Below are 9,409 nucleotides of genomic sequence, written 5' to 3'. Positions count from 1 at the left end.
CCTGTTTACCATGCCTACTGTTCTGAATCTTCATCCCATGTTCCTTAGTCCTGGCTTTCTGTCACTGATTTGTAGGTCTTCAAAACAGGCCTTCACTTGCTTTCTGTATGCTCCCACCTGAAGCCTTTTTGTCAGATAATGCCCTCTGCTCTCAGCTGAAAGCACAGGTTCCTGAACAACCCACTGCCAGAATTGGGAGATTCTGCTTGTGTGAAGTGAGTCGACTGCAAACACAAGTTACAGTGTATGAACTGCTCTGTGGTAATGGCTCCTGGATGCATTTAAACTCTCTGGTAAACGTGAAGTGTGTTGTGTTTTTGTGAGGGACTACGCATTGCCACATCTTCTGTGAGGAACAAGATGTGAGTGCTTACTACAGAGCATTTGATATGCAGTGAATGTTTTCTAATTGGATCAGAACCCGTTGTTACGCAAGTGAATTGAGCATATTAATTTGATAGGTCTGGGAAGCCCATTTTTAGGGGGATGGTAACTGAATGCTTTGCTTTGCACTAGAGATACATGTCATTCTTCACAACACTGGTGCTATGTTCTTCTAGCAGCTGAATCAGCTGCTTCAAATCCTCTTTGCAGTTGTATCTGCAGAACCCAGTAATAGTTATCGAGGACCTTTGGACAGTCCAAAGAGGTTATTCCAGCTTTCCCTTAGATTCTAAATTGCCGGTGTATGATTTAAGGTTACCCTGAGAAGAGAGTGAGGGAGGACAGTACAGAGATGCTACAGGAAAAAGAAGGCTGAATGTGTCTGTCACTGTTCCTTTTTCTTTTCTTTTCTTTTTTTTTTTTTCAATCAGTGGAAAAGACCTCAGGTTGGACAAGGTCAAAATGGGAGTGAAAACATCACAAAACATACATTTCAGAAGGTGTTACTTTCCTTACTTTTGGTTGCTGATGAGTCTCTGAAATGGAAAGTTTGAAACAGAAGGCAACAATTAGGAGCAAGAAAAAGTCTGACTTTTTTTAGTTACTTGCTAGGTTTTATGTAATGAGTTCTTTAGGCAGTTGCCTAATCGTAGTGTTTAGGGGAAGGAGCAGGAAAAAAAAGAGGAGACCAGCAGGGAAGGGGGAAGGTGAAAATGAGGGAAGCTGATTTTAAGAAGTGGAAGAAGGAGGGAATCAAAAAGGAAAGAACAGCTTCAAACTTAGGAATTTGCTTGTCTTAATTAAAGAAAAAGTAACTGACTTTGGAAACTAAGAACAGCTATTGCAGAGAAGGAAAGACAAACGAGACTGACAGGGTACCAACCCATTGAGATAACCATTTAGTAAATTGATCATGGAAGGTGATAACTGTCCCAAGATAAATCTTCATTTCTTTCTAGGTGAATGTGTGGGTTGTGAAATCTTTGCCTGAATGGGGAACCTGAAAATCGGGTGCTGCTTTAAGATAAAAATGGAAAATATGAGGAAGGGGGTGGGTGGGAAACACTGATGAATTCATATTGGAATGATCAGTAATGTAAAAAAAGGGGGGAGAGAGAGAGAGAGAGAGAGACTTTTTTTTTCCTCAGATGGTCCATTGTTTTCTGGAGGGATTTCCTCTCTCTCCTCCACTTAGGAGAATTGTACTAGGCTATTTGTTTTGGCTGCTGCATAGAGTTAACAACTCTGAGCTTTTCCCTGATCTGTCTGCTTCCAGAAAGATGCAAGTAGTATCATATGCACTTCTTTGTTAGAGCCCCGTATTACCAGAATTGTAATTCATTTATTACGAAAAGAAAAGTAAGCCGACAGGATGGGAGTAGCAACGTTTAATGTTATTGTTTTCAAAGTTTGGTGCTTATGCTTTTTCCAAGTTCCCCCCCCCCCCCCCTTAAGCTTCTAAGGGTTATGTAGGACCGCCTAGATTTTGAGGAGGCTGGAGCACTTGCTGTGTGAAGATAGGCTGAGGGAACAAGGCTTCTGGGGGATGTAATAGCAGCCTCCTGGTACCTGTGAGGTTTTCACAAAGGAGGAGTCAGGCACCTCCACAGTGGTGCGTGGTAGGAGGATGAGAGATAACAAGCACAAGTCAAAACAGTCAATTTTGACCGGATATAAGGAGAAACTTTCTCATCATGAGGAAGGTCGAGCTGTGGAACAGGTTGCACAGAGAGGCTGTGCTGTCTGTCTTTCGAGTGTTAAAGACGAGACTGGATGAAGCCCTGAGCAACCTGGTCTGACCTTACAGCTGACCCTGCTTTGAGCAGGAGGCTGGACTAGAGATCCCCTGAGGTGTCTCCCAGCCTGAATTATCATATGATCGGATGAGGCAGAGGAGAAGGAAAAAAAAAAGTTAGAAAATACTGTGTGCATCAGCATCATGAGCAGTCTAACAAATGGGTCTTCTGGCCTGCCCGCATCCCCAAGACTCAGCAGAACAATACAGTGGATTAAATAGAAGCTCAGTTGATATTCAGAAGCTATCGTAAGTTACCAAATTCCTATGAGGAAAAAGGTAGTTAGCTGAGAAGGTGGAAGTGAAGACTGTCTTCCTTTAGGGTAGGTTTCTAGGATGAGGTGAAACAAATTGATGCTGAGAGGAGACTGAACAAGGGCAATAACTGACGTGCACGATTGTTCCCTATGTCCAACATCTGTTTACGTTGGTGGTTCTTATCTGTGTTATGATGGTACTCACCTAGCCATGCCTGTCCTTTCACTCGGCGATTGAGGAGTTGCTGTCCACACGAAAGAAAAGCATTCAAAATACTCCAACACCAGCAAGTGAAACGTTAACCCAAGAAAATCATCTCATCGTTACTAATTCACATCTTTGCTATGATAAAGGCAGAACATCCTGATGTGGAAGAGAATAAGGAAGACAGACTGTTGTTGATTGCAAATCGCCAATGTAATAGCTTTATAAGTGCTTTTCTGTGTTCTGCTAACACTTTGTGTGCTTGTTAATGTTTTTGGTGTATTGAGCAGGTTCAAATTCAAACCTAGGCTCGAAGTTTTAACACCTTAGTATACACATCTTGGTGCAACTGTAAATATTGCAATGGTACCAGCCCCATCTTGTCACTCGGGTGGGTTAGAACGTTGTCAAGAATGGAATGTTTTTCATTACAGGGCGTTATAAGTATATCAAGGTCGGAGACTTTTGGGGAAGGCTCACGTTCTTTCATCATATGAGCTTGAGAGAATTTCTTAGAAAGGAGAGAATATTAAGCATGTCCTTAAAGATAATCACTTCCAAAACAGGCAAGCCACATAATTTATGGTAGGTGGAGTGGATCTCTGCATTTCTGATGCCAGTTTTTAACAAATCTTGAAATAATGAGTAAATTCTTGACGACTGAAGTAATGCTGGAGTTCCACTTTCCAAAGTGATGTGAGGAAGTCCTGTGTGTGTATAGTCTAGACAGTCTGAAATCAGCCCTGAACATAATATTGGAAGGCCTTATTAAAGGAGTCCGTTGAGATTAAAAGCCTGGAAGATAGTTATAAAATTAACCTCAGAGTACAAAATAGTTCTCATCAAATGAATTTGGTAGACGTTTACAACTTTTTAGTTGATAAAGGCAACTGTGGATTTATTTCAGCATCTTTAAGCCTTTTTTGTTTCATTGCATTCTGATTTTAAAAACGTTTTACAATATCAACACATAACGGTAAAGGGTTAAGGACTGCTTACTGCTGAATCAAAAATATTTTTTGTGGAGTTATCACTGACAGAACAGTTGCGTCAAGTAAAATCCTGCTTCTGTTTAACTTTTTATTCAATAACCTAGAAGTAAATATAAAAAAAAATTAAGTGATACAGATTAGAAAAGAGTAAACAATGAGAAGGACAGATTGATGTGGATTACTGGGCAAGCAGGACTTCCAGAAAATATGTGGTGTTACGGTTAGACTATACATCTCTTGAACAAAGTATTCAAACTATTCCTATAGGAGGTAAAACTGTATGCTAAAAAAGTGGGATCCCGATTAATTATCTGGGTGTCATGGTGGAAAAGAACTGCTTTCAAGTCTTCTGTGAAGTTTTTTAATAAGCTAGCTAATCTGATTTTGGGGTATATAGGTAAGACTAATAATAAATTGGAAAGTGATTTTACATCTGAATGCATAACAGTGAAATCTAAAGTAAGCAACTATGTACTACTTAGCCTCACCATTAAAAAAGGATATTGGAAGAACTGGAAAAGGGTCAGAAAAAGTTCTTCCCCCAGTTATTTAGTATCTAAGGTCTAGATCTTTTAGTAAGAGATTTAAAGAGCTCTATCTTGGTTTATGAGAAAGAAATAGGAGAAATTATTTGGGTCATTGAGGTAATGGCGATCAGGAGAGGTGCCTGAGGACTGGAAAAAGGAAATCCCTCCAGTCTTCAGAAAGGGCAAGAAGGAGGACCCAGGGAACTACAGGCCAGTCAGCCTCACCTTGATCCCTGGAAAGGTGATGGAGCAGCCCATCCTGGACACCATTTCCAAGCATATGAAGGATAAGAAGGTGATCGACGGTCATCAGCATGGATTTACGAAGCTGAAATCATGCTTAGCCAACCTGATAGCTGCCTATGATAGGATGACTGGCTGGGTAGACGAGGGAAGAGCAGCGGATGTTGTCTGCCTTGACTTCAGTGAGGCTTTTGATGCTGTATCCCATAACATCCTCATAGGCAAGCTGATGGTGTATGGGCTAGAGGACTGGACAGCAAGGTGGATTGAAAACTGGACTGAGCCAGCAATGTGCCCTTGTGGCCAGGAAGGCCAGCGGTATCCTGGGCTGCGTTAGGAAGAGTGTTACCAGCAGGTCGAGGGAGGTGATCCTCCCCCTCTCCTCAGCCCTGGTGAGGCTGTATCTGGAGTACTGTGTCCAGTTCTGGGCTCCCCAGTACAAGAGAGACATGGCGCTTCCGGAGCGAGTCCAGCAAAGGACCGCTAAGGTGATTACGGGAGTGGAGCCTCTCTGCTATGAGGAAAGGCTGAGAGAGCTGGGCCTGTTCGTCCTGGAGAAGAGAAGGCGGGGGGGGGGGGGGGGGATCTGATAAATGAGTTTAAATATCTGAAGGGAGGGTGTAAAGAGGATGGGGCCAGACTCTTTTCAGTGGTGCCCAGTGACGGGACGAGAGGCAACGGGCACAAACTGAAACACAGGAAGTTCTGTCTGAACCTGAGGAAAAACTTTTATACTGCGAAGGTGAGTGAGCACTGGCACAGGTTGCCCAGAGAGGTTGTGGAGTTTCCTTCCTTGGAGATACCAAAAGCTACCTGGACACAATCCTGGGCAACGTGCTCTAGGTGACCCTGCTTTGAGCAGGGGTATTGGACTAGATGATCTCCAGCAGTCCCTTCCAACCTCAACCATTCTGTGATTATGTCAAAGAAATGAGAAGGGTGACAAAAGAATTGAGGATTGGAATCTGAAATCAGGCAAATTAAAATTAGGTATCTAGTTGATGGTACTAAACCCCTGGAACATATTTTGAATTGAAACAATAGAATTCTCACATTGGTGACAGTAAGACCACACGCATATAGGAATGAGTGATGAAGCACGTTACCTCAAATATCCCTCCAGAATTCAGTTCTTTCTCATTTTAGGGCAAGTGAGAGAGATGAAATGGGAGCCTAACTAGGGAATTCTGAGCCCTACTTGTGCTTTTAACATAATGAGAAGTGCTTAATTTACAAAGCCCTTGCGCCTTCATCAGCATAAATATGAGTCAAAGAAATGCATCAGTTATCACTCTGGTATCAATAAAAGGAAACTGAAAATCAGGAGGGGAAAAGGAAACACAGTCCTTGTTCCCAGTGAAGGAGAACTTTTCAAAGTGAATTGAGTGGGAAAAAAGGCACCTGTTTTCATACACGTTTCTATATGAAACAACATATTCTTGTCTAAGCTCCAGTTTTTTTATCTGAAAGAAATGAAGCTTGTGCAGGAGGTATATATACAAAGCGTAAAATATTCTTTCTGCAAGCATAGAAGATTAAGTTGTCATTTTCCATCCAATTATTGAAAGTAGCACATGGCTAGACAGCTTTATTTGCTGCTGAACCAATCTCTGCCTGACGTTTCTTACAGATACAAGATTTGAAACCGCTTATATCAAATGACGTGATAGAGAAGGAATTCTCAAGTGCAATTACAATGATACCGTAGTCGTCATGTGTGGCTGTTAAGGAAAGACTTAATTATTAATATATACCTTTCAAAATTGCTACTTTTTTGAATTTGCTGTAGTCACATAAGCATAGGAAAAACTCCTTTGAGCATCAAAGCAGTTGTATTCAAAATTATTCTGCGCTCTACTGTTAAGAGTGATAAAGGAAAACTAGGGCACATTAGTACAGTACACTTCAATTATTGGATTTACCAGTTTTATGGATATTTGTAAGGATAGATACAGTTGTCAATAGGGAAATATCTCTCAAAGCAACTGCTATGTTTCTGTCCTCTCTGCACCGAGAGATCTATATAACACCTTCAAGAGACCCGTCTGGAAAAGAAAATTTATTGGATGAGAGAAATCATGGAGTCAATGATGCTAGTTTCATGGCAGGTTGCAATCTTCCCTGTGCCTTTCCATTCAGCTAATCTCTCTTGCGTAGCTGCATAGTTTGTCTGTCCTTTTTCCTGTCACTGGTAATGACCCAATCATCCCTTCTGTTAATGCCTGAGATCTGGGAACTAACTGCCTTTTCTGTCAGATGTCCTCGCTGATCAACATCTAGATAAAGTCAGGCATCTGTTCTTCATGTGCATTTAGTTCCAAAATACGCTGCATCTGTTTCATAATCAAAGAAAAACTTGTATGGCCTGACAGCTTTTTCCTGTTTGTATTGATGGATCTAATCAAGCATCTCTAATGTTGCAACCGAATCTCTGCGTGCGTGTGTCTATCAGGGAACTGGAGACTGTTGCAAAGGGAAGTGTTGAAAAGAATGATAAATCAGGCCAATTTTAAACTTCAAAACAAAACTTTACTAAATTCATTCATTAACAACACACTTTATGCTAATGGTTAGTTCTTACACATTATCAATAATTGTTGCTACATATATAAAAACAGTTGTTCTATAACACTTGTATGATAAATTAGCAGTGGCTATAGAGTACCGCAGAGCTGATGCTGTGCAGTTAGCGTCGATGGCTGGGGTCCTTGTTAGTCTGTAAGGTCAGAGTGATCAGGCTTGAGAGCTCTTCCTTGAGAGCAGTCGAAGTGGAAGCAGACAGGTGTCTGTCTTCACCTTTCCCTGGCCATTAACAGCGTTTTATGCTTCTTGCACCCCTCCCAAAAGGGGGATTTCAACGGCTACCAGTGCTACTTAACTTGGTTTTGGTTTTGCCAGGCATCTGTCCTGCGTATTAGGCAGGATGCATTCCCCGGTGCTTAGCTTCGTCTCTGTTTTTTATCTTGCAGCTTCTGTCACTTGGGTGTCTCTGGAGTGCAACTACACGAGTCTTTGTTTGCCCCTGTGATGGTTACCTTGCTCACTACGTGAAATGCTGGTACATCGTATTTGGCTGTGCCATCACAGTGTAACAAAATACTTAGGCGCTGTTGGTTACACTATGTAAGCATGCTTATGTTTGGATTCTGGCCATGTTGGAACTGTACCCTGATGACTATGCTTACAGCTTTCACAGACCGCTCTACTTTGGTTGTACTAGCTACAAACCTTCCTCTGTATTATTGTTATTTGTAATCCCAGTAAAGAAAGAGAATCATCTTGGATGGCTAAAAGTTTAAGAAAAATCTAAATTCAGGATGGAAATCTTCAAGTTTGTAGTTAAAGAACCAGATCTGATGTATCTGGATCATACCGTTCTCTTGACCTCAGAACACATCATCTTTTGGTGAGCCCTGGGACACTTCAGTCTTTCTTTTCAAGGTACTTATTGCATCAGAAGCCTTTCTAGAAAGTTGGTGTAGGCTGGTAATTCTGAAGCTGCAGCTGTTGAGATACCAATCTTTGGGAAATTTGTTCAGCAGCTTGCTATTTTGTGCTGTAGTGACAATTACAATGCGAGCTTGTGACATTGCATCCCTCATTCAAACATGCACAGTGTAGGAGCTAAATCAGATACAGTCAAGCAGAGAATCTGCCTGTTTTAGAAAGACCAAAGGAAGAGTTTTCTCTTTTCTTGCTGATATTTAAACGTTCCATATATAGACAACCTTGGACTACTTTTGTGGATGAATTATTATTTTGGTTATCAAAAGACTTGATTATCTCATTAGCTTTCAAATAACTTTGGAAAGATGCATAAGAGGAGATTTATGTTCCAACAAGGATATGGGGTGGATTTTCATTTAGTCTCCTGTAAAAGAGGCAAAATCCTACTGTAAAAATTGAAACATAAAAGGCTAAGGGGGAGAATATAAATGAGGACACGTTTTCTTGTTTCTGAAATGTAGACTGCTCAGATGTTTTGCGAAAGGCTCAAATATTCTTTGTGGTTTTGAAGCAGGGGAATATTCCCCTCTGGCTGGATTCTTTCTATAAGCTGACTATGTGAATGTTACTATAGTGACTGAGGTTTATCTCTCCCATCTTCCCACTTTCTAGAATGGCAAGACGAGGAAGGCTTAAAACGATTTCTTGTCCTGATTCCTTTTTCCGTGTAATGTTTGTTCTCTGGCTGAAGCATCCTGGCCTTCATCAAAAATAAACATACTGTGCAGTGCTACTGCAGCAGTCCTACTGTCTTTGCATCATTTGTGATAGAATTAGACTTCTCAAATTTTAAGTGCACTTAACAACTTACTGTTACTTTTACGTCTTCATTTTCCAGATATTTTCAGGTAAGCAAAACTCATAATTGCAATTCAAAACAATTCTTACTCAAAGTAGATACTCTAATAGTTAAATTAACACGATTCTCCTGGATGTAACTAGATGTAACATTCTAACAGATCATTTTTTATTAAATTGTACACATACAGAAGTTGTAAGTGATACAATAAAAGCTGTAAGCTGGAGGCCAGATTTCAAGTAACTTATTTTGCACTCATTGATTTGTCACACTAAAAAAAAAAATCTGACTTGGCTGAATAGTAAAAAAAACAATGCATCAGGATACAGATAGTTTTAATATACTTTTATGATTTATACATTCTATATGAGACATTGAGCTGCAATGCATAATGAAATGTCATTACCTGCTAGTATTTCAAACTATTGACTTGATTTCTTTTTCTAGCTATGTAATTATTTCTACAATGTCCAATATTTAGTATTATACATGAATTATTGTTACGGTTTGAAATGTTACTGAAAATGAAGTTTTGATACTATACTTGTTTTCTTGGAAGTCATAGCTGCTCAGCTGAGAAGAGACTTGTTTTATGCAAATATTTGCATGAAGGTATCAGCATACGGTAGCCATGGAACGGTAAGCTATGTACATCAAGTTAATTGCTATCTCCTTCACGCGCTGGAAATGGTATCTTGAC

Source organism: Struthio camelus, chromosome 1, assembly GCF_040807025.1.
Source record: "Struthio camelus isolate bStrCam1 chromosome 1, bStrCam1.hap1, whole genome shotgun sequence".
Taxonomy (NCBI): Eukaryota; Metazoa; Chordata; class Aves; order Struthioniformes; family Struthionidae; genus Struthio; species Struthio camelus.
Note: the sequence above shows the minus strand (reverse complement) of the source record.